Below are 25290 nucleotides of genomic sequence, written 5' to 3' on the forward strand. Positions count from 1 at the left end.
AACAACTCCCACATGTAAAACTGTGATATTTGTGGCTTTAAATAAATTTTGTTTTATAAAAACACAAAACAATTTTTAATAAAAAACAAAAACAGTTTTCCAGATAGCAATATATAGATGAGAAAGGATTTCCTTCCTAGAAAATTTCAGGGTTGAACACATAACACGATTACTGATGGACTTTCTTTTAATTAGACATCCATTTGCCCCTCCCTAAGGAAAAACAAACTGTATGAGCTGTTGGTTTTCACAGTATCCCACCTTAATTGAAATAGGAGCTAAAGAAACAAAGATAAAATTCAGATTTGAATTAAAATAGCATGTCCTTTTCTAAGATCTGAGTCATGATGGCCACTGCAAATACAAAGTCAGTAGATCATGAATCATACATGAATGTATGCCAAATGCTTTTTTCCACCTGAGGAGATATTTTAAAAGGCAATAATAGCTTCTAAAGTGTGCCATATGCCATGTGTAATCCTAGTAATGTGTTAAAATATTTAACAGTGAAAAAAAATCACCAAAAATTTTTTAAAAAAGAAAAACTTATTTCTTACATACCAAAAACTAAAGTAAAAAAATCAAACACAATTTCATGAAAGAAAAACAGGTATTTCATTTGCTCTAAATAAATGGACTGAACCAATAAACATGGAAGGATTTCAATTTCTGCAAATTGCAAGAAGGATTGCAATGTTACTGAGAAAAAAATACAATCAGGGCTGTTTGCACCATTTTGTAGATTAGCCATCACCTATTCAAAAGGTGTTCAGAATTATTGTGACTTCACTAAGAATCCAAGAGGGGTTTATAGTGACCTATACACTAGGAAACCAAAAAAAGCTTATTAAAACCTAATTTTTATGATGCTGCAACTTGCAGGTTTTTTAATTCAGGCAACCATGGCAAAATAAACCCTAGAAAGATTCTCCTAACATATTAGCTCCTATTAATAACAACTCTTTAGTTGTCTGATCTGCTGACCCTTAACATGATCTCTAGAATATAATCTTTAAAATTGACAACTTAACAAATATTGATATGACCATACATAATAATTCTTGTAGGGCAAAAGAAAACCCTTGCAACAATGAATTCAGATAATCTTGGTTATTCTTTAAGTTTCCTCACTTCTTAAGCTTATATGTAGTTGGTCCCTAAAAACATCTTTCCTAAATTGCAACCCAGTCTTTAAAGTCAGTGGATCAAATTGCTCAAACTTACACAACCTCTTAATGGTCAGTAACAACCTCTAGAAACCTATTTCTTTATCTGTAAAATTAGAAGACTGAATTGATTGATTTAAAAAATCTTTTCCAGATTTATAGTTTTTGTTCTAATAGCAAAAGAAATACTGAAAAGCTTCAAACAAAGTTGGAGGGAAAGCTAAAATTTGTAACGTCATACTGAAAGATTAGCTCAGCAATTATCATTAATAGGAGTCATATGGTGAAATCCCCCAGAGCTATTTAGAAACAAATCTCTGACTAAGAACCATAGGTAGAGCTAATTTTCTTTTACTTATTTTTTTTAAGTCAAGATATTCCAAGGTTATGCTCTGTCTTTCTTGAGATGAATTAATAGGCATTGGAGAAGAAAATTATGTTTTTCAGGTGAATATTGAAAAGGACTGAACTGAACCAGGGATGAGGTGGAGAAAAATAGGACATGTTATAAAGGTCAGAGGAACAGAACTGGGCTGGGGATCAGCATGTGATAAGTATTTTAAGACCCCATGGTTTCTTGTTGATGGTAGGCTAACCTTCCAATTCTGCTTAACACCCTACATGATGAAAGAGGCATTGAGATATTATGAGCAGTTGTGTTTATAATTTTATTTTAAGTTCATCATGAGATAGCGGTGCAATACCAGACAATTACCAAAATCAAAGAAGGGGAAAACCAACCAAAGGGAGTGCTTAAAGATTTAAAAGAAGCTCTCTAATGCATTTTTCTCCTTTAAAAATAGATTCCTTTGGATGGAGGGACTATGTAGGGCATTGAGAGGAAGTGTTTCATTTTATAATAACACTAGAGGCCCAATGCACAAAATTCATGCAAGGGGCTTGGCCCTCACAGCCACAACAGCTTGCCTCGGCCCTCACAGCCCTGGCTTCATCCAGAAGGTAGTCCAGAAGGAGGTCCGGCTCTCCGGTCTAATTAGCATATTACACTTTCATTATCATAGATACACTTATAAATTGTTTTTAAATATATTGCTAGATGGTTCATATTTCCATAAATATAATTTTTAGATATTAAAAATAAGAATTGAAATATTAGAATTAATGTTTAAGAAAAAAAATAATTCTTGGGTTTCACATTCATATGACTCAATCTTCAATTGTTTTTTAAAAAATATTTATATGATTTAATAGCAATAAGATACATATGTTTTGAAGAATTCATTTATTAAAATTTTAGAGTAAAAATTTTTTAAAGTTAAGTCTATTATGACAGTGCAAATTATATTTGATTCATACTATCAGTACATAAGAATTCAACAGTCAAGGCAGTTTAAACTGATGTGTACAAAAAGTTAAGAGCTCAGAAATAACTAACTCTTTTCTGATAATTCATAGGGAGTTTCAGGTAATCTTTCTCCTGTATCCCCAATGTATATTGTGTTGTAAATTTATTGTAGTGGTATTATTTATTGATAGATCTATTTCCTCTTTGTACTAGATTATCTTTATAATCAGGGATTGTCTTTCTACCATAATGTCCTCTGTGATCACTGGACACAGTAGGCATTCAGTAAGAATTTGCCCAATAGTTTGGTATTGCTTTGATTTATTCTTGATGCAGACAAAAGGAAAAGCCAAACAAATAAATGATCTTAACCAAAATCATTAAAGCCCTGGATAATAATACTGTAACACTTATAAGTGAAAAATTTTAAAGACAAACAACAACCTAGGAGAATGCATCATATAAAACAAAGAAAGCATTCCTAAAAAACAAAGAACTGCAGAATAAAAAGAAAAGCACAAACAGCCCAGTAGGAAAATATATGGATAAAAATACAAATGACTAGTAAAGATGAAAAGATGATAAATTCCACTAGTTATCAAAGAAAGCCAAATGAAAACAATACTGAGCTCTCATGTTTGCCAGATTCATGGAACAAAATTTTAAAAGGTTGATAATCGCAATGGTTGGTAAAAATGTGAGGAAATTATTACTCATAGTAGGGGCCTAGTGCACAAATTCGTGCACCTTGAAAGGAACTGTGGGCTGTGAGGCTGCAGTGGGCACAGGGGTGGGTTTGGCCCATCCTCCAGGCCCCTGCCCGGCCCCTCCTGCCACAGCCCCTGCTCCCCTGTCTACTGGCAGCCCCATTCCCACACACTGACAGCGCCGGCCCCACTCGCACTTGCTGACGGCGCAGAGTGATTGGGGCTGGTGCCAGCAGCGGGTGCGAGTGGGGCCGGTGCCATCATCAGGTGCAAGCACTGGTTGCTGCCCTGATCGTCCCTCAGGAGCAGGTGGAGGTGGAGAAGGTCTCAGGGGTTATCGGGGCCGGCAGCACCACTTGCACCCACTGACAGCGCGCAACAATCGAGACTGGTGCCGGGCGCTGGCAGCAGGTGCGAGTGGGGCTGGCGCCAGCTGCAGGTGTGAGAAGTGGCTGCTGGCCCTGATTGCCCCTCAGGAGCAGGGAGAGGTGGAAAAGCCCTGAGGGGCGATTGGGGCTGGCAGTCACCGCTTGCAACCACTGCCAGCACCAAGTGATCAGGGCCAGCACTGGGCGCCAGCAGGGGTGCGAGTGGGGTCGGCATCCGCAGCAGGTGCGAGTGCCCAGTGGGACCGCGGCATGCAGGATCAAAGAATTTTCAGTAACCACCAGAGGCTCGCCTCAATGACAGCAACTGGTGCCCTGCCTTGGTCTGGCGCCCCTGTTCATCTGCCCTACTATCCTGCCATAGCCAATGCCTACCATGTTCCACGCTCTGCTGCCTGCTGCCGTTGCCTGCCATGTTCCACGCATGCTCCCTGGTGGTCAGTGCATGTCATAGCGACTGGTTGTTTGGTTGTTCCTCCATTTGGTCTATTTGCATATTAGGGTTTTATATCTATAGATATTTTTAGTGGGAGAGTAGAATAGTATAGCCCATGTTATGGGAAGAGTTTTTTAAATTTCTAATCTATTGAATCGCAAAACACATGTCCTTGGAACCAGCAATTGTACACTTCGGAATTTATCTTAGAAAAATAGTTATACAAAGCAGCATGTGTCTGGATGTTTCTGGCAGCATTTGGTATATTAGTGAAAAATTGCAGGCAATCTAATTACCTATTAATAAGGTGCAGGTTAAATAAATTATGGTCTGTCCATCTGTAGGAATCTGTATAGTCATTCAGAAGAATAAGTTGAATACATGTTCATTGAAAAGGATATATCTGTGAGATGGAATGATGTAACAAAGCAAGTTGTTTTTGTAAAATATATAATCACACTATACATGTGGAATGTCCAGGAGGCTGGAGACTTTCATTTTACTTTTATGCTCTCTTATGTTTCCACTTGATAATTTAAAAAAAATGCAATGTTTTAAAAATATGGAATGCAGAGGGAGGACTTTACAAGTTTAGTGTAAGATTTGTAACATTAAATATGTGTTTTTATTGTAATCATTTTTAATAAATATAATACATATACATGTCCAAAAAATCAAATAATACAGATGAGTTTTAGGTATCAGATTGGGTATTATTGATTGCAACTAACAAAAGCCTTGACTAACTAAAAAAATAAGGCAATTATTATCTGACATTACAATATATCAAAGGGAGGGCAGGCTTTGAGCCCAGTTAATTTTTCAGCTCACAATTGTCAGGAAGAACCTGACTTCTTTCCAATTCTCTGCTATTCTCAGTGTGAATTTCATTCTCAGATGGCTTCAGTGGCTCATCCAGATAGGGCATCATCATCAGGAAGAGGATAAAGGTTCAAGCACATCTCTTTATAGTTAGTTCTCTCTAAGGAACGAGGGGGACTTTTATCAAAAATGCCCCTCCTCCACCCCGGGAGCCTTCCTTTCCCATACCATAACCCAGGATAAATCCCAGGCAAAGGAAATGTGACTACCCTTGGAGTTTTAGGTAGAAATGAGTGCAAGCTAAATTAGGGTTTCCTTAGGAAGAGAGAAGGTGTGAATGGACGCGGGATGGTCAACCAACAATGTCAATTAGAGTGTATTATGAAAAGGAATGTCCTCCTTTCTCTAGTACTCTTCCTTCTCTAGTCCCTCTCATAAGAACAACTTTTAACTATAACTATTCCTCTGTATCTCTAGATAATATACTTATACCACTATATTTTGATTTCTGAATTTTAGGGTTCACCTATGAAATTTAACAATTTACTTACATTCTCTATCACCCATGTTACCCTTATTCCAGACATAATTGTGTCATGTTTGCTTCCTCTAAAGAAAACTTTTGTAACTTTAAGAAGAAGGTGTATTTACATTTTTTATTTCTTATTCAATCAACCAAAGGCAATATTGTATGACTCCACACTTTCCTGGCTGAGTTATCACCTAATCCCACCATATCCCATGGCTTTATCCCCTGACTACAAACTTCCCCATTTCTGTCATTTGTAATTTGATTTTTACAGTGACATGTTCTAATTATTCTAAAACCATAGTTATGTTTTCTGAGCTTTGGCTACAGATTAGTTCCAGATGTTAAAAATCAATAATAGTGTTTATATTAGCATAATTACACAAATATATTCATTAGGGTTTATTTTGTGTGTGTGTGTAAGCTTGTTTTTGACACTTTTGCTCTTTCTTGTTCTTGAATCATTTGCCTTTTTTTAAAAAAATATATTTTATTGATATTTTACAGAGAGGAAGGGAGAGGGATAGAGAGCTAGAAACATCGATGAGAGAGAAGCATCGATCAGCTGCCTCCTGCACACCTCCCACTGGGGATGTGCCCGCAACCAAGGTACATGCCCTTGACCGGAATCGAACCCGGGACCCTTCAGTCCACAGGCCGACGCTCTATCCACTGAGCCAAACCGGTTTCGGCCATTTGCCTTTGTATAGTCTCAATTATCATCAGGTTTTTCCCCTATCATTCATTCTCTGAAGTGTCAGGGCTGACCCCTTCCATCTGTCCTGGTTGCTCTGTGGGCTTGCCCTTCTGTGACTTTCTTCAACTGGTCTGATTTGGAAATTCTATTTATTTAGTCCATTCCTTTCTTTTTTCCCCAGTACATTTTCTCATTTTGCTGAAGAATATCCTTAAAAACTCATGAGAAATTTCGCTAAGGAGGTTGACTCTCTGCAATGAGTTTTATTGCAGCATTGTGCTTGCTTCATTGTTTGGGGGGCATATCACATCCCCAGCTTTAAAGGCATTGTCTTGTTGTCTGTGATTTCCAGAATGGCTATTAAAAGACAGCTAATGTAATTTTGAACAAGTACATGTATTTTCTCTGAAAACTTTTAGAGATTTCTTTTTATCTTCAGTGCTCCGAAATTTCACACTGACATTTCTAAGAATGTGATTTTCTCTCATTTTGTGTAGCTGTTGAGCCCATTCAACCTGAATGCCTGTGTTTTTATGCTACAAAAATTTTTCTTCTGTTTAATTTTTTTTTTAGACTATGACTTGCATGCGATTGTATTGTTTATTCTTTCTGAAACTCATTATTTGGACAGTTTACTTTCTGGATAGATTATCTTTTTAAATGAATATTTTTACACATTTTCTTTCATGTAGTCTTTTGATTATTTCCTTAAAGATTTTATTTACTTTCTCTTGCAATCATTATGTATATTGTTTTAATTTTAGCAACAATTTTTAAATTCCAGAAGCTCTTTCTTTTCTTCTGTCCATTTATTATATCATTCTATTTTTTCATGAATTCAATACCTCCTTGAATCTACTTAGGGTGCCATTTAGAAACCTTTGTGTGTGTGTTTTGTTTTGTTTGTTTGTTTACTGAAATCTCTTATTTTTCTCTGAGGTTAATTTTTCTTTTTACGTCTTTCACTTTCATGCTGCAGGCTTTCCCCAAATACCTTTGTTTCTCGGTTTTCTTTTCATATTAATGAATAATGCAACATAAAGTTCACAATGAGTTCTAGTATAGAGACAAGGATTCTGAGCCATCAGTGTCCCCCATAAGGAACTGAAAGAGATTGGGCTCTCAGGCATTGGTGTTCCTAAACAGCAGCATAGAAAGGGTGTGGTTGGATCATGAAGTACCACACCATCTACCCTAATTTCCCCCAGATAGTTAGTTCAGGTTTTTTTGGAGAAGAGCCTTTTAGTTGTAGTCATGGTGGCAGCAGCAGTGGCAGTGGTAGAGACCTTATTCCTGGAGATAACTGGGTTGTGCTCAGAATTTAATTTCTCTCAGTTCCACAAGTTCCCTTTACCTTCAATAGTACCTGCCATTTCTGAGTCCTAATCCCCTTTATGGTTCTCTGAGAAGATAAGCTCCAGGCAGGGCCATAGTCTTTCCACATGAACTCGTAACTGTGCAGTCCATTGGTCAGCTTCATCATCCATCAGTTCTTCATCCCATGTTTGTCTCCCCGAAATCTATTAAAATCTCTTCTTGGGTGATGTCCAACCCTAGTATTTTTCAATTGTTGTAGGATTTTATCTTCTTTATTCCATACTACTATTTTAGTAGGGTTTCATGGGAGGGAGTAGGGGAGAGAAAAACACTTAAACTCAGCCCATCACCTGGAACTAAAAGTCACAAATAAACTCCTAAAAGATAAAAATTTACCTTTATTTTAATATTATATTTACAGAAAGTACCTTGTCATACAAGATTTATTAAATTTCAACACAACTTCATGAGATACACAAAATTATCTCTAATTTTATATTAACAAAAATCAGATGCAGTTAGATTGACTTCCTCAAGGTTAAAACACTACTTAGAAACACAAAGCTAGGTATTGTAATTGTACCAGCACCAACACAAGGACAATGAGAAGTCACAGCTTTAGAGATGTGCCTTTAGTCACTGACATATTTCAGAATGTATGTTGGTATCAAGTAAAGAGCCCTGGGCTGGATGAGTTAGGAGGCATTATGTCTAGTCTTATTTCTTCTGACCAGTCAATGACACCTTCCTGGACTTTAATTTCTTCATCTGCAAAGTGACAGGGTCAAACATTTCTAAAGTTTTTTTTTCCAGATTTCATGGTTGATATTTAAGTGATCTGTCCCTAAATGATATTGTTGGGGACTTAATAAACCTTTCCTCAGAAGTGTTTTCTTAGCATGTTGCTGTGAATTTAAGTATACAATGCCTTGCCCTTTCTGGGTTGGGCTTCATCAAGAATTTAATGACACCAAATTAAGTCTAATAATATTTAATAGTGAGGACTCTTGCCTAATTGGGAGAGTCATGCTCACTTAATTGAGATGCCTCTAGGTGATTGTGTGCTATATCTACAGAACTTGAGGTGACTGGAGACTGGTAATGCTTTCAGCTTCTTCAAATAATTCTGTTAATGCCAAGTTAGTAGAGCAGTTCAGGGGGAGCAAACACTTCTCTAGAAACATCATCTCTCCTAGGTGAGAAGAATCAATATTACCAGGAAGAAGATTACTCTTCAGTTCGCCAGTAAAGATTAATTATTAAAAGGCACTCTTGCTTCCACAGAAAAAGCTACTCACGGGTAGCTGCTCTGGTGTGCTGAGTGCTTGCCATAGGCATGTATGACAGCAGACACAGTTGTATGGTGTCTTCCAGAGAAAATCTTATTATCTACATTCAAAAGACAAACTCATATGGGGAAAGTAGGCAGGAGCTGAATCTGAGGCTTACAATGTACCAACATGTACACACCATACACTCACGCTTATTAGCCAAATGTAAAAGGAAAGCATAGATCCTTCTTCACAATCTGTATAACCTCAAAAGATGTGGAATTTAACACCTGGTTGTTTTTAGACACCACTCTTCTCTCTGTTTAGATTAAATGAGGTCTCTGTTTTCTTTTGGTGTCTTAAATCATTGATATATTGAAGTTTGTTGCCATTGTATTATGAAAATCTTGACTTTTTTCAATATAGCTCATTCTATTTTCTCCACTTGGCTTATATGACAATATTTTCATTATAAGCAGCATTTAGGGAAATTTCATAACAGAGAACTTTATTATTTTAAGATCCAAAATAAAACATGTTTAAAATTTCTCTCTTCTTTTGGAGACATAGACCTATGAATTTTGAGTTGATTCAATTCAGGGGAGATTTTGGCTTTATTTGATATATGTTTATATCCTACTAGAGGCCCAGTGCATGAAATTCGTGCACGGGGGAGGGGGTGGTGTCCCTCAGCCCAGCCTGCACCCTCTCCAATCTGGGACCCCTCAAGGGATGTCTAACTGCCTGTTTAGGCCCGATCCCTCTCACAATCCAGGGCTGCTGGATCCCAACTGCTCACCTGCTTGCCTTCCTGATTGTCCCTAACCGCTTCTGCTTGCCAGCCTGATCACCCCCTAACCACTCCCCTGCCAGCCTGATTGATGCCTAACTGCTCCCCTGACAGCCTGTTTGCGCCTAACTGCCTTCCCCTGCATGCCTGGTCACCCCTAACTGCCTTCCCTGCAGGCCTGGTCCTCCCCAACTGCCTTTCCCTGCAGGCCTGGTTGCCCCCAACTTCCCTCCTCTGCCAGCTTGGTCACCCCTAACTACCCTCCCCTGCTGGCCTGATCACCCACAACTGCCCTCCCTTGCAGGCCTGGTCCCTCCCAACTTCCCTCCCTTGCTGGCCATCTTGTGGTGGCCATCTTGTGTCCACATGGGGGCAGGATCTTTGACCACATGGGGGCAGCCATATTGTGTGTTGGAGTGATGGTCAATCTGCATATTACTCTTTTATTAAATAGGATAGAGGCCTGGTGCATGGGTGGGGGCCAGCTGGTTTGCCCTGAAGGGTGTCCCGGATCAGGGTGGGGCTTCCCTTGGGGTGTGTGGCGGCCAGGGTGAGGGGCCTGTGGTGGTTTGCAGGCAGGCCATGCCCCCCGGCGACCCAAGCAGACACCCTGGTATCTGGGGTTTATTTATCTTCTACAATTGAAACTTTGTAGCCTGGAGTGGAGCCAAGCCTTCTGCTTGCTCCATGGCGGCAGCCATTTCTATTGGGATTTATGTATCTTCTATAATTGAAACTTTGTAGCCTTAAGCAGAGGCCAAAGCAGGCCAGGGTTGCAAAAGCTTGGCTTCCTCCATTGCCGCGGGCAACCCTAGCCTCCTGCTCTCTCCAGCTCCATGCCTGCCACCATTTCTGTTGGGCTTTATTTATCTTCTATAATTGAAACTTTCTAGCACTGAGTGGAGTCTTTGGCCAGCCAGGGCAGGCGGAAAGCTTGGCTTCCTCCATTACCAGGGAAACCCAAGCCTCCCGCCTGCTCTCTGTGGCTCCAGACATCTTGGTTGGGTTTATTTGCATATTCCCTCCTGATTGGCTGGTGGGCATGGCTTGTGGGTGTAGCAGAGGTACAGTCAATTTGCATATTACTCTTTTATTAGATAGGATAATAGTGAACATGTTCTAGAATAATCATAATATTTTCTGACTTGCTGAGCACCCCACACATACAATTTTTTAAGCCAAATAATCCCAAACCAAATGTCCCATACAAACCAAGTGTAGCTGCCAACAACAGACTCATAAAGCTTAATTTATTTTTTCAGAGGGGTGGAGCTTTTACATAATTCACTTAACAAAGTTAAAAGTGTAATTGTAGTTATTGCTTTCCAGCAGCTTACATTACATTTGGGGTCAGTAATACCGTTGAGATTTCTTCTACCCAAAGCAGGAATGTTCTATGCCCTCATTTTAAACCCTCTGAACCAGTGCTTACCTACACTATTATTAGCAAAAGTATTTTACAACTCACTGCTAATGCTGAGAGTTAATTCTCTCACTTATCTCACTGAGGCATTCAGGCTGGACAAGAGACAAGTGGAAGTTCAAAGTACTAATGCGCTGAAGTAGTATGAATTTCAGCAGCTGGAAAAGAGACCTGAGTGACTCTTCAGCAGGGAGAAGCATTTACTTAGGTCTTCTCTCCTTTCCCTTTGGTTCCTCCTCACCTCCATGTGTTACCTGTACTTAGTAGTGAATTGACAGTTTTCACTACAATAGAACTCAATAATTTAGGACATAATAAAATATTCACTAGCTTTTTAAGAAATCTATGATTTTTATTTTTTAAGTTTTTATTATTTTGTCCTTTTTATAAAAGTTTTAATTTATGAGACATAGAATGCATGTTTCATATTAGTTTAAAAATATTTTAAGTGACATTGGAAAGGTGTTTTGATTTGGAAAGCAGAGTATTATACCATTTTTCTGTTCAGTACTGTGTTCCCAGTAGGTACTCAATAAATGACAATTGTTGTTTATTAGGTAAATGGTGTAAATGCATTTTATTTAAAAATTCATATGATAGTTTATCATTATTCTGGTCTATCTTATGATTGCTAAGTATGCCAACATCTGTAACTATTAAATAAATTACTTCAATCCAGAGTCAATGTCTTTCTCTTCATGTATGTTTGACATTATCTATTCTTCTAAATAAAGTCATTGTATGTCATACTGAACTCTACTTACTTTGAAATTTAGATTTACTGAATCAATTTATAAGGTCAAAGTTGTCCCACAACTTCACAGGCACAAGAATTTCCTCAGCTACAGGCTTGGGTTACACCTTGCATTTCACAGAAGAGTTTTAAATTTAATTCTGGACTTTAAAGGAACCTGGATAGGAGCAAGAGGGGTTGCAGATGAAATAAAGTGAAGTGAGAGTCAGAAGGCTGGTCAAGGTTACAGAAGTGCCTCAGTTACTAACTTGTCTGTGACCTCAGTTTCTTTAGAAATGGTGTCTTCAGACCTCATTTTTATGAGCTTTATAGTGAAGGCACTGAAATCAATCTCTCTGACCTTATATTATGATGTTAATGCCTTTTGCTTTTCACATAGTTCTTCGAAGGGCTCTTTATAAAGCAGGGATAGAGACCGTCCAGCCCACAGGCCTTATAAAGCCCACAAACTCATTTGGTCTGGCCCTGTCAAGGCAACCACAGATGGGACTTGAAATTCAATACATCTAGGAGCTTTTTTCACAGCAACATAAATTTATATTAAGTGAATTATATTAAGCGAATGATGTTATGGATATCCTTTGGCAGAAAAAAAGGTTCCCCACCCCTGTTATAAAGCTATGGTGATCTGAACCTAACAGCTGATGATACAAAAAAGGTCATTTTCACATTTAATAAATATATAAATATTTCATAAGTATATAAAAGTTCAGCAAAGTCAAGCAATAATATGAAAGCATTTTACCTTTTAAAAATCTATCAAAAATATAAAACTAAAATCACATTTAATTGTCTTTTCCAAAAAATGCTTTACGATATTAAGATAATGCTAATAAATACCCATATTTATTTTCTGTTATGAACTATATTGTGACTCCCAATCTATATGTTGAAACCCTAACCCTCAAAGTGACTGCCTTTGAAGCTAAGGTCTTTAGGAGGTAATTAAGTTTAAATGAGGTCATAAGGGTAGGGCCCTGATCCAATCAAACTGATGGCCTTATAAGAAGAGGACGATCTCTCTCTCTCTTGGCATGCACACAAAGAAAAAACAATGTGAGGACACAAGGAGAAGATGGACATCTACAAAGTAGCAAAGGAGGTCTCAAAAATCTACAAAGTAGAAAGGGAGGTCTCAAAAATCTACAAAGTAGCAAGGGAGGTCTCAAAAATCTAGCCAGACCTCGATCTTGGACTTTCCAGCCTCCAGAACTGTGAGGAAATTTCTATTATTTAGTCATGCAGTCTGTGTTATTTTGTTATGGCAGCCCAAGCTGGCCAAGACATTCTCTATACTTATTAAAAGTATATGGTAATGAATAAAATATTATGATGTAGAAGTCCATGGGAATCTCCAGAATAACTCTAGGGCTATTCTCTCCAGAATGCTTGGCTGGCTGGAAACAATGGCACCTAACTCCAAAAATAATCACTCTATTGAGTTGTAGGAGGGAAGACCTGACTCTGGTAGATAGATCTCTAATTACCGTATGACTATGGAATTAATATTCAGTTAATGCATACTACATGTATAATTTTAAAGTAAACAGTGACAAAGTCTATCTATTTACAAACACTCAACATAAACTCTTAAGATTCATTTTATCTGAGAAAGGGAGGGATACAGGTGTTTCTTCCAAGGTGGAGAATACTGTGAGGTGTCCTGTAGGGCTGCAATGTTGTCACTCAGATTTCTTGAACTGAACGTATCCTTCCTTCTCTCACAGCAAATAAGCATAAGGACAGCAAAAAATATTACAGAAGTCCGAGATGAATGTTACTTTCCTAGTTACTAGAATCAAAAGAATGTAATTGAATAATCATTCACAAGCACAGGGAAGCTAAGAGTTAAGGAACTTGCCCACAGTGCTCATTCATAGGAAGTAAATGGAGAATCAAAATCTGAAATCAGGTCTCTTGAATTCCATAGTTCAAGTTCTTATCTAGTTTACTACCCATAACTCCTCTTTCTATATATGGAGAATATGACTAGGCCTAAAAAAATGTGTGCCACAGATTCCATGGCATAGCAAAATGCTTTATAATATCCTATAATGGGTGCATATTATTCAATGGGAAAAAAAACCTGAAGTATGAGATATTTTTTTAAAACATCAAAGCCATTTCAAGCAACTGCATGTTAAGTGTAATTGTTTCCCTTCCTTTATATCTGGGATGTGCACAAGTCAAATGGTCTCACATACATTCAAGAGAAATAAAGTTATTTACTTTTCTTGGCTCGTTCTCATTTTGTTATCTCTCAGAGAGGTGTACTCTTGAAAGAAAAATAATAATTTGGCTGTGTGACCTTTGTCAAAATCATTTGTAAACACTCTTCCATAATGGAAAAGAATCAACCTTGAAATAAACTAAAACACAGTTATTTTTCTTGACTGAAAGTACTTGCCTAAAAAAGAATTTCAATTCAACATTCAAAAGGTGTTAAATTGTTTTATTTGTAGTACAGGATCATTTGGGGAGAATAAAAGTAACAACAAAAAGCAATCTATGAATGTCTAAGCAGATCATTAAGGTTGTTTCAAGCTTAGTATCTGAAATTATGAAATACGAATTTTAAAGTTACTTAAACTTGCTTCACATTTAAAAACTCTTTGTCTTTTAAACAAAATCCACCACAGTAATGACTTTTAATTGTAATTTTTTAGGTAGTTTCTATTATTGAGTTTTTTATTTCCCCAATAAACTGGTTAAAAATTATTGTTTTGAACAATCCCTAACTTGACAATTTAAAATTTCACCATAGTATTGATCAAGAAGAACTCCATTTGCAGCTGACAAAGTAGCATCATACTCTCCAACAGATCTTGTGAGTACGTTTTGTTAGTCAACAGAACGCTTAGGTAAATTGTCCCATCCAACACCACAATCCTGTAGCTTACAATTAAAGATAAAAATGGCAATTGTATAGTAAAGGCTTAGCAGGGAGTCAGCTCTCACTGGGAATGGCGTTGGATGGTACTAAGTACAAGAGTGTTTAACTGGTTTCAAGTTTCCTAACTCTTTCTTGGAATGAGATTTTGTAAGAAATTATAAATGGGCAAAAAGTAAGGGCAAAAAAAATCTAGTATGAATTTTAGGGATCTTGAACAAATACTTTGTTTACTCCTCCCATTTGTAGAGATTACCATTTTGGATAGGTAACCTAATTTAAAAAAAAAAAATCAAACTTCTGAGAAAAGACATTATGTTACCATATGAATAAGTAATGATTCTTGCTACATGAAATAGTCCTTTATGTGCTTCCAAAAATCCTCCTGTTGCTTTTTATTGTGCATTTTCTCTCATTTACTCCTCAGTGAAATGAAATCCTTTGTTAGAAGAAATGAAGAGTGTCTAGTCACCATATTTTAAATAAGAAATTTCCATAGGCTTGATGATAGGTATTGTATTTAATATAAACATTTTCACCTCCCTGCATTTTCCTCGTCTTCTCCCATTTCAAAACTGCTTATTCACTCTGAGAACTGGAAGGAGCAATAGATGAAGGATTAAGATTTAAAGTTCAATTAACAATTCTGTCACAAAATAACTGTGTGCCTAAGGATAAAATACTTCAAACCTTCTGAGTTTTGTCAACAGTAAAGTGTGGAGTTTGAACAGAATTATCTCTAACTATTTGTCAATCTCTAAAAGCAAGTTATAATGCTTCCCTGAAATCTATCTAGTTTTCCCACATTAATTAGGGAATCTAGAACTGGACACAGCATGCTGATACTAAATATAAAAGTTAGGTCATCATTGTGAATACATTTATTCCTATTTCTGAATCCTAGTCTCATAATAATATTTTTAAACTATTTAACTTCAGAGCTAAAATAAAAATAATTGTATTATTCATGGTAACCTCAAGGCTTTTTTCCACACTAATCTTGCTCACCCTTATTAACTCTGAATATTTTTTAGATTTGTTTAAGTGTATCAGCTGAGAATATACCCATTAAAATTTATTTTGTTTGCTCGTGATTATTTCTCTAACATATTATTTTCTTATTATAATCTGGGAAACCATGGATTTACCAATCTGTCCACATGGCAATACATCATTTACTCCCTTAATTGTTATTCTCACAAATCACCAAGGAAAATATTTAGCAGTATCAGGGCTTGTGCTGGCCCCAGAGAAGTACCATCATTGTTGACACTGATCCTCTGATAAGTTCTCTCTGCATAATGACCATGAGTTGTGTGATCCATGCAGCCGTGGGCAAACTACGGCTCGCGGGCCAGATCCGGCTGTTCTATCCGGTTCTCTTGCTCTCCCCTCCGCTCCTTTACTTTGAATTTATATTAGTTCACACAAACACTCCATCCATGCTTTTGTTCCGGCCCTCCAGTCCAGTTTAAGAACCCATTGTGGCCCTCGAGTCAAAAAGTTTGCCCACCCCTGAATTCTAGAGCCTATGTTCCCAATTGACTTATTTTCCATTTCCCTTTTTATTTGGATTACATTTAGTGCATGTATGTTCTATTGGTCTACTTTCCTTGAGAGATAGAGAGGCTGTCCACACTAAGAGGATGACAACCAGAGACCGATTTGGATAATATATAAGGAAAGGAATCTTACCATGGAAGGAAAAAGAAAAAACAACAACAATAACGAAAACATTACAGCCAAATAAGCTATATTAATTAATATATAAAATGTAAATGGGTCAAAATATCTGATTAAAATCAGAGATTATCAGAATGGATTGTAATACAGACCCAACTATATGCTGCCAATGTGAAACGCACTTTAAATATAGAATCACAAATAGCTTAAAACTAAGAAAAAAAGCCCTGGCTAGGTTTTCTCACTGGTTAGAGCATCTGGAAATGGATCAAAGGGCCTTGGTTCAATTCTGGTCAAGGGCACTTGCCTCAGTTGTGGGTTCAATCCCCAGCCCCGATCGGGGCTCCTATGGGAGACAACCAATTGACGTGTCTCCCTCACATCAATGTCTCTCTCTCTCGCTATCGCTCTCTCTCTCTCTCTCTCTCTCTCTCTCTCTCTCTGCACCCCCCTCCTCCTCCCTTCCACTCTCTAAAAATCAATGGAAACAATATCCTCAAGTGAGGATTAAAAAAAAAAAGTTAAAAAAAAAATACACACACATGCCGAAACTGGTTTGGCTCAGTGGATAGAGCGTCGGCCTGCGGACTCAAGGGTCCCGGGTTCGATTCTGGTCAAGGGCATGTACCTTGGTTGCGGGCACATCCCCAGTGGGGGGTGTGCAGGAGGCAGCTGATCGATGTTTCTCTCTCATCGATGTTTCTAGCTCTCTATCCCTCTCCCTTCCTCTCTGTAAAATATCAATAAAATATATTTAAAAAAAAAATACACACTATCCAAACACTAATCATAAGAAAATTAAAGTGACTGTATTTATATCAAAGTAGGCTTCAAATAAAAAGTATTTTTCAAAATAAAGAGGAAAATTTTAAATGATAAATCACTGAATTTATTAAAAATCATGACAATTTTAAATGTAATATACTAATAATATAACTTCAAAGTACATGAAACAAAAAGTGACAAAACTAAATGGAGAAATAGATAAATTCACAATAATCAAGGAGACTTTAATTCAACTCTCAACAACTGACAGAACAAATAGATTTTAAAAAATCAATAGCAATATGTAATATTTGAACCTCACTATCAGCAAGTGCATTCAAGATCCATACTCTCTACTGTATGTAAATATATCTCAATAAAATAAAGAAATAAAATGCCCCTAAACTCAAAAATTGTGATACATGTCATATCACAGGTAAGTATAATAAGACAATCTATATAGTTACTAGAGGCCTGGTGCACAAATTTGTGCATGCGTGGAGTCCAGCCAGTCTGCCCCAATGGGGACCCATCAGGCCAGGCCAGCGGGGGAAGGGGCTGCTGGTGGTTGGCCAGCCGGCCCCATCCCTGAGCAGGGTATTGGGGGCTGGGCTGCCTAGGGGGGTCCCCAATCGGGGCCGAGATCAGGCTGGTTGGCTGCTGCAGTGAGCATCATAGCCACCAGTTGTTCTGGTTTTTCTGCCATTCCAGTCACTGGGCTTTTATATATATAGACTAGAGGCCCAGTGCATGAAATTCGTGCACTCTGGGGGTTCCCTCAGCCTGGTCTGCACCCTCTCTCAGTCCGAGAGCCCTTGGGGGATGTCCGACCGCCAGCTTAGGTCCGGTCCCCCTGTGGGAGTGCACTGACCACCAGGGGGCAGCTCCTGCATTGAGGATCTGCCCCCTGGTCATACCATCCAGTTGTTCCACCATCAGGCTGAAACTGACTCTCCAACATCCCCTGAGGGGTCCCAGATTGTGAGAGGGCACAGGTCAGGCCCAGGAATCCCAACGGTGCACTATCAGGGCTGGGGAAGAATGTGGGTGGTTGGTCAGCTGGGGAGGGACCACAGGAGGGCTCCAGGGTGTGTCCAGACCATCTCGCTCAGTCCCGATCAGCCGGACCTTAGCAGCAAGCTAACCTACCGGTCGGAGTGTCCACCCCCTGGTGATCAGTGCACATCATAGCAAGCCGTTGAGTTGCATTAGCATATCATTAGCATATTATGCTTTGATTGGTTGAACGGCCAACTGGACAACCAGACACTTAGCATATTAGGCTTTTATTATATACTAGAGGCCCGGTGCATGAATTCATGCACCAGTGGGGTCCCTCAGCCTGGCCTGTGGGATTGGGCCAAAACCGGCTCTCCAACATCTCCCGAGGGGTCCCAGATTGCGCGAGGGCACAGGCCAGGCCAAGGGACCCCACCAGTGCATGATCAGGGCCGGGGAGGGATGCGGGAGGTTGGCCTGCTGGGGAGGGATCACAAGAGGGCTCCAGGGCATGTCTGACCCATCTTGCTCAGTCCTGATTGACCGGACCCCAGCAGCAACCTAACCTATCAGTCGGAGCATCTTCCCCCTGGTGGTCAGTGCATGCCATAGTGAGCAATTGAGCAGCCAGCCTTAGCATATCATTAGCATATTATGCTTTAATTGGTTGAATAGATGACTGGATGACCAGACACTTAGCATATTAGGCTTTTATTATATAGGAGGATATTTATTTGTATGCATATAAAGAAATCAGTTCATTTGACCATATCGCAATCTGTTTTTCTGAACTGATTTGAGTGGATTTTTCTTTTCTTTTCTTTTCTTTTTAATATATTTTATTGATTTTTTTACAGAGAGGAAGGGAGAGGGACAGAGAGCTAGAAACATCGATGAGAGAGAAACATCGATCAGCCGCCTCCTGCACACCCCCTACTGGGGATATGCCCGCAACCAAGGTACATGCCCCTGACCGGAATCGAACCTGGGACCCTTCAGTCTACAGGCTGATGCTCTATCCACTGAGCCAAACCGGTTTTGGCAAGTGAATTTTTCTTAATGCCTTATACATGTTATTACCTAGACAAGACAGAAATTCAATGTGTTTTTGGCTAATGACCTCAGCATATCATATAGGTGGCTTCATGAACTCAAATATACAAGTGCCCTCCTACACCTGGGAGCCTGGGTGCTGTAGGCAGATAAAAGGTAGGCAGTGGAGGAAGTAGTTCTTCCTATTGATCTAAAAACAATCTGAGTCATAGCCCATGACATAGGAGTGCTGTACAAGATCTAGAGGTCATCTAGGTCAGCCCTCCAATTTTACAGGTGGAGAGCTTGACACCGAGATAGGTTGCCCAGGGGAACACAGCTAGTTAGTTGTTATCAAAATGTCCATATTCCCAGCACCATGTGAAGTCATATCTGATGCTTCTAACCTCTATAAATTATCCACCATTTTCTTTTTTCATTGCCAATTTCTTATGTGTACTTTGTTTTTAGGTATCTTTATTTAATATTCTTTTTTTCCTATTTTTTTACACAAATTTATGCATACTATTACTACACAAACTGCTCTACACTTTGCTTTTGAAATTGTTTTAACATAACTATGTCTTGAAGGTCTATTTTAATATATAGCTACCATTTTCAAAGTAAAAGTGAGTGAACCATCAGGGCATACATTTTTCAGTTTAAATGTATTTGAGTCTCCCACAATCCATTTAAGGCTTCTTTTGATATATATTTGAACCAGATTTAGACCAGAAAAAAAAGAGTGAGTAACTTAACTGTCTTTGCCTGAGCCCATAAGCCTCTAGGGTTGGCTCATGACAGAGACAGGTTCATTGCAAGATAATTGTGTTTCACAACTTCTCCATTGAGGCTTTAAGATCATTGAGGGGAATGAAATGCATCATGGAATTACACCCATTTCTATTCCATAAAGTGAACATAACTATTAATTTGCATTTAGTTTAGACATAGTAATTTTATGTTTTGTTTTTTTTAATTTAAGGATTATTTATATTTTTAAGATGTAAGCAAAATTTCTCTTTCTCAAATTTTGTTCAACCTCATTGTTTTTACCCCTGTGTAATTTTAGGAAATCTAGAAATATTGCTTGTATCACAATTTTCTTTGGAGATTGATCTTGTAGCCTAATGCTCTGTTAATATTTTAATGCAAATTGGTTTTCCTCCTAGTAGTGAAGAACTTGGAGGGCTTGTGTGGGGGGGGGAACAGTAGATATTAGGGATCTGGAATTACTCAAATAATTTGCTCTCTGAAGGACTTTCTGAGACATTTAGGATTATTATGCAAAGAGGTTTTCATGGTTAGAATTGCCATTCCCAGAGTCTCTCTACTCATTCACCTGAGTGTGCTTAAGAACCCTGTGATATATTCTGTCAGCATCTGTCAGTTTGGGAGGTCTCAAGATGTCTGTAAGCCTATGGACTGCCTCAGTAGATGAATTCCAGAGAAGGGCAAAATCTTCTGGTTCTCTTCTCTGCAATTTTTGTGACCTAACTTTCTAGGGCCTCTGACTGAGAAGTGTAGGCCAGGTAGCACTCAACAAGACTCTTAAAAATACCAACTGAGAACTCTAGGGGGAAATAAAACTATAAATTCATATATACGGAAAGCATCATTTTGGGAAAGTTTCCAAGATGTACTCATTGGGCAACAGCTAGTCAGCTTTTTTGGAAAATGAATCAAAGTTGAATGCCTTCCATTGTACATTAAAATAAATAAGCCTCTCTTAAGGATGTTGATATTAGCCTTTCTTTCTAATTCACTGCTTTCAATATAAATAAATACATTCATATTTTTCCCATTTTTTAAATTTTCTCACCATGCCAAGAATTCTTATGTACACAAAATTTGGTTTCAAATGTCTATTTTAATTGTATATGAACCACTGGAAGTGCCCTGGTGCCAATGTGTTAAGAGCCTTTAGTGACCTCCTGTAACATTAACCTAGACTTCTACATGTCAGACTTGGTGACAGGGGGTACTTCTGAGAGCAGTAGTTTGATTGATGTCATAGCGTTGCTGGGACAATGTGGAAGCACCAGGGGGCATTTTCAGAGGCAGCATGGAAGATATAAGCCAGAACAAGTGTACTGGCATCAATCCTCAGTAAATATTTATTAAGATCAATGGCTACATGCAATGTGCTGATGGTAGATATTTTCTCTGAGTTAAAATTAAGATGAATTATATTATTGATGTATTAGGACCTTTTCTTTGCTTTTAAAGTACAAGACAGGTTTTTTTGTGGTGTTTTTTTTTTCTCCTTCTTCGTGTAACCTACACATCTTGTTAGCTACCAGACATTGCATCATAATGCTTACATATTCATTTAACCTATGGCTGATCTCTAGTGGGTTAGTGACAATGATGTGACCCACAGAAAAGTCTTGGATAAGGGCCAGGATCATATTGTGGTGAGTCATTTGACCTCTACTTATGTGGCCAGTTTTAAGGCCATAACAGTCAGTTCATAATCACATTCAACAGCACTCGATGAGTAATAATAGCATTCACTGTAAAAAGCAGTGCCTTTTCGAGAGGGTTCTTTGGAGGTTGGAGTGAAGAAGGAGGGCTTAGAGAACCCTTCGAACTACAAGATGTTTACAGAAGGCAAAACTCTTGTTGGCTGCCATAAAAAAGTATTTTTCTCTCTCATATAGATTTCAAAAAGTAATGGTTGCAAGACTTTGAGCATCTGGGATATATTTTGCAGGATGCCCTTTTCCCCCAAATAGGTGTCCTTCAAAATAAAGAATAATATTTTGGGTTTTAATGTACAGCTTGGGCATAAGGAAAATTTCACTGGAAGGATCTTTTAGAATAAAAACACAAAATATTTTGAATAATTAAACAAAAGCAAATAAAATAATCTTCCTCCCATTTCTGCAACAAAAAGGAAGGAAAAAAATGGGTATTGCCATGTTTTCTATATTCTTTAATAGGTAAGCCATAAACTATTTGATCATATTCTAAAGTACTGAATCTGCTCTGCTAAAGTCAAATCAGTTGTTCCAAAAGGAAACATTTTTCCCGCTACAAACTGGTCTACAGCAGTGAATCTCAGAATCTGATCTGGAATCACTGGTTATTCATTATAAACCTTGTTCATGGATCACACATGATCCAAGTCCTAATATAACCTCATGTAAGGCATTCAACCTTCAAATAAATATCATAGACAGAATATGAGACCTAGACACTTCTTTAGAGGTTTGTCATCAAAATCATTGCAACTTGACCTCTAATTCAGGGTGCAGTCTTCGTAGGAACATCTGTGGACTTTTTTCTTCGTTGGTTATTAGTTTTATTTACCAAAGTATTAGCCCTTTGCCCAAACAGAAATTGAGAGCTACTTGTCTAAAGAGCAATATCTGCAAAATAAGGTTAAATATTTTCAAATATATTGTCTATTTTGCCTAAGCTAATGACTCCTTTCAAATTATCCTAGCCAAATTATTTTCTCTTTCCTCATTCTGAATTCAGGGATAATAAAATAGTGGTTACTGGGGTGTTTTTGTTTATAAGTTTGATCTAACAATTACTGCCTTTTGCCTTTTCATTAAACAAACACTAACCTCAACTTAAGTTTTTCTTCCTTCCTTCTGACTAACTTTCTTTCTTCTTTCTTTCTTTCTTTCTTTCTTTCTTTCTTTCTTTCTTTCTTTCTTTCTTTCTTTCTTTCTTTTTTAAAAATATATTTTATTGATTTTTTACAGAGAGGAAGGGAGAGGGATAGAAAGTCAGAAACATCGATGAGAGAGAAACATCGATCAGCTGCCTCCTGCACACTCCCTACTGGGGATGTGTCTGCAACCAAGGTACATGCCCTTGACCGGAATCGAACCTGGGACCCTTCAGTCTGCAGGCCGACGCTCTATCCATTGAGCCAAACGGTTAGGGCCTTTCTTTCTTTCTTCCTCCCTCCCTTCCCCCTCCCCCCTCCCCCCCCCATTCTCTCTCTCTCTCTCTCTCTCTCTCTCTCTCTCTCTCTCTCTCTCTCTTTCCTTTTCAAAGGATTTTTCCAGAAACTTGATAGGACATCTCTGACTCAATTTTTCAAGTCTTAGATTAAAATATTGAATGCTACTTGACCAGCCACATAACTTAAGTCACTCGGCTTTGTATGTCTCATCAGATTGACAATGAAGCTTTGGTGGTCTCTAAAAAATGGCCTGATTTGTGCATAGTAATACTCTTCATTTTTCTTTGATTACTCCCAAAACTCTGAAAAATGTGTATTCTTTAAATATTCCACAGGCTTTTTAAAGAGAACAACTTATAAAGAACGCATTCTTTAATTTTTTTTTTCCTGAGGGAAGTTTCTTAAATATGTATCATATTGCACTAACCAATTGATATAAATTCTATTTGGATATTTAGCAGATTAAGTAGTCAATGAGCCTTATAATTCTGTATTAATCCTTTATGTATTAATCTTTTGTTTTCTTTTTCTGGGAAATATTGAAATGTAAAGAAATGTCTTCAGACTGTCAAACCTCAGAGGGAAGGTAGGGGAGGGTGGGGGTAAGGGGGAGAGATCAACCAAAGGACTTGTATGCATGCATATAAGCCTAACCAGTGGTCACGGATAACAGGGGGGTGGGGGCATGCATGAGGAGAGGTTTGGGATGGGAATGGGGGGATGAGGACAAATATGTGATACCTTTTTTTTTTTATTATTAAATCTTTATTCAGATTATTACAATTGTTTCTCCTTTTTCCCCCCATAGCTCCCCTCCACCCGGTTCCCACCCCACCTTCTGCCCTTACCTCCCCACCACTGTCCTCATCCATAGGTGTATGATTTTTGTCCAGTCTCTTCCTAAACCCCTCCATACCCCTTTCCCCCTGAGAATTATCAGTCCACTCCCTTTCTATGCCCCTGATTCTATAATATTCACCAGATTATTCTGTTCCTCAGGTTTTTAATTCACTTGATTTTTAGGTTCACTTGTTGATACATATGTATTTGTTGTTCATAATTTTTATCTTTACTTTTTTCTTCTTCCTCTTCTTTAAGAATACCTTTCAGCATTTCATATAATACTGGTTTGGTGGTGATGAACTCCTTCAGCTTTTTCTTATCTGTGAAGCTCTTTATCTGCCCTTCAATTCTGAATGATAGCTTTGCTGGGTAGAGTAATCTTGGTTGTAGGTTCTTGCTATTCATCACTTTGAATATTTCTTGCCACTCCCGTCTGGCCTGCATAGTTTCTGTTGAGAAATCAGCTGACAGTCGTATGGATGCTCTCTTGTAGGCAATTAACTGTTTTTCTCTTGCTGCTTTCAATATTCTCTCTTTATCTTTTGCTCTTGGCATTTTAATTATGATGTGTCTTGGTGTGGTCCTCTTTGGATTCCTTTTGTTTGGGGTTCTGTGTGCTTCCTGGACTTGTAAGTCTATTTCTTTCACCAGGTAGGGGAAGTTTTCAGTCATTATTTCTTCCAATAGGTTTTCAGTATCCTGCTCTATCTCTTCTTCTGGCACCCCCATAATTCTGATGTTGGTACGCTTGAAGTTGTCCCAGAGGCTTCTTACACTATCTTCAACTTTTTGAATTTTTTTTTCTTTTTGCTTTTTCGGTTGAGTGTTTTTTGCTTCTTTGTATTTCAATTCTTTGACTTGATTCTTGTGTTCCTCTTGTCTGTTGTTGGGTCTCTGTATAATATTTTTTATTTCAGTCAGTGTATGTTTAATTTCTAGTTGGTCTTTTTTCATATCTTCAAGGGTCTCATTATATTTATCGGCCTTTTCTAGGATATTCTTGAAAAGCCTTATAACCGTGGTTTTGAATTCTATATCCAGTCATTTGTTTTTCTCCATTTCTTTCATTTGTGATCTGTTTCTTTCTCACCGCATTTTCACTGCTTCCCTGAGTTGGTAGGGTAGATTTGTGTGCTAGGTTTCCTATATGGCCCAGTGGGTCGGCCTCCCCAGTTAACCTGAGGTGGACACTCTTGGTGCACCCCTTTGTGGACTGTGTGTACAGCCTTGTTGTAGTTAAGTCTCGATTGTTGTTGGTATCACTGGGAGGAATTGACCTCCAGGCCAGTTTGCTGTAAGGATCAGCTGTGTCTACGCTGGGAGAAGTTCGGTGCTGGAGACAACCTTATAGGATTAGACTTGCCAAATTGCAAAAGCCTCTGTGCTCAGCTTGGATGGGGTGGAGTCTGAGGGCGGAGCAGACAGTCTTGGCTTCCCGTCAGCCTTGCCCTTGCACGCGCGCACGTGCGCCTCCAGACCTCTGCCTTCCCCGGCTCCCTAGTCTCTGCCCGAGAGTCCAGATTTCCCCTGCAAGAGCGTGGGTCCCCAG

This window comes from Plecotus auritus (assembly GCF_963455305.1).
Source record: "Plecotus auritus genome assembly, chromosome: 5".
Lineage (NCBI taxonomy): Eukaryota > Metazoa > Chordata > Mammalia > Chiroptera > Vespertilionidae > Plecotus > Plecotus auritus.